The sequence below is a fragment of the Lathyrus oleraceus genome, chromosome 3 (assembly GCF_024323335.1).
Source record: "Lathyrus oleraceus cultivar Zhongwan6 chromosome 3, CAAS_Psat_ZW6_1.0, whole genome shotgun sequence".
Taxonomy (NCBI): domain Eukaryota; kingdom Viridiplantae; phylum Streptophyta; class Magnoliopsida; order Fabales; family Fabaceae; genus Lathyrus; species Lathyrus oleraceus.
In genome coordinates this window covers 183,398,176-183,399,760 of record NC_066581.1, presented here as the reverse complement: position 1 = coordinate 183,399,760, position 1,585 = coordinate 183,398,176, and the positions used below count along the sequence as shown (strand labels likewise).

The following is a 1,585-nucleotide window of genomic DNA, read 5'->3' as shown; positions in this document are numbered from 1 at the left end:
TTAATAGACTGCATTCTGCAGATTGGTGTCCTTTGGTTCCACATATCTCACAATCCGACGAAACTGCGGCTACAGTATTCGGGTTTATGCACATATGCTCGACCTGAAGGGCTAATGCGTCCATTTTAGCTTGCATCATGTCTATAGAGCTTAGTTCATGCACTTCTCCTTGGGCTTCCTTCTTCTCAACTGTCGCTCGTTCGACTCCCCATGATTGATGGTTTTGAGCCATATCTTCAATGAGGGCACTAGCTTCAGGGTAAGGTTTGTTCATCAGAGCACCGCCTGCGGCAGCGTCGATGGTCATCTTAGTGTTGTAATGAAGTCCATTATAGAAGGTCTAAATGATTAACCAATTTTCTAAACCATGATATGGACATGCTCGTAACAACTCTTTATATCTCTCCCAAGCATCAAACAACGATTCTCTTTGGTTTTGGGTAAATCTAGTTATATGGTTTCGTAGAACGGCGGTCTTACTCGGGGGAAAGTATCTAGCAAGGAATACTCTTCTAAGGTTATCCCAAGTCATAATGGAATTGGGTGGAAGGGGATCTAACCATGATAGGGATTTATCTCTGAGGGAAAAAGGGAATAATCTTAAACGTATTGCCTCAGGAGAGGCTCCATTGGTTTTAAAAGTGTCTGCTAATTGAAGAAATATTTTTAAATGTTGGTTCGGGTTCTCAGTAGCGAGACCTGCGAATTGTCTTTGTTGCACTAGTTGCAACAGGGATGGTTTAAGTTCGAAATTATTGGCTGGGATGGTCGGGTTTACTATACTAGAACTAGGTTCTTCGTTGGATGGTTGGGCGAAGTCCTTAAGAGGTCTTTGGTTTTGATCTTCGGCCATAGCTCTCCTAATTCTATGAAAGAATAAACGTGCGCGAGCGTAACGTTCAGGTTCCGCCAGAGGGTATATTAAGCTTAAACTTCCGGTGCTGCGAGTTCTTCGCATTGACCGGCGGGAAATAGCCTAAGTCTAAATGATATAACAACAGGGAAATGAAATTTGATGAAATTGGTCCCCGGCAACGGCGCCAAAAACTTGATGCATGCTTTTCGCAAGTATACGAACGCGTCAGAGTAATATAAAAGATTGTCAAATCCACAGAGACCAAGTGTCAATCTATCGTTATCTATTGTTATGGTGTTTATCAAAGGCAATCAAAATAGGTGTTTTTAGAATGTGCAATGAAAAGTAAAGTATTGAATAAAGTTCAATTAATAAAGACAGGGTCGAATGTAATTCACATAATCAATTAATAATCCAGGTACTTGCTAATAGAACTACTTATGGGCAGTGTTTCCTACTTTGAAAAGAACTAATTTAACAGGAACTGTCGCTTTCGCATATTCAGAACCGAGTTGTACTCCATAATCAAACCCTCTTATTGTCACTTATAAAAAGGCGCGCATTGCGTTAGAGTAGTAAACCTATTTTTAAGAAATATAGTATCTTGACTAAGTTGAAAAGTATTTTAACCTGGATTTCTTAACCAAAAGAGGTTCTCACGAACCAGACTCTAAACTTATAAACGCGTCCGAAAATAGTTTTAAAATCTCTTTTCTTCTTAAGTTAAAA

The 1,585-nt window shown here is 39.6% G+C and overlaps 1 non-coding gene across 1 annotated transcript; it reads left to right on the top strand.

Moving 5' to 3' along the window:
- Positions 1-362: 362 nt before the first annotated feature.
- Positions 363-469, top strand: LOC127134150 (small nucleolar RNA R71). The gene has a single exon (XR_007807910.1). It is a non-coding gene; the product is annotated as a small nucleolar RNA R71 (small nucleolar RNA).
- Positions 470-1,585: the final 1,116 nt, after the last annotated feature.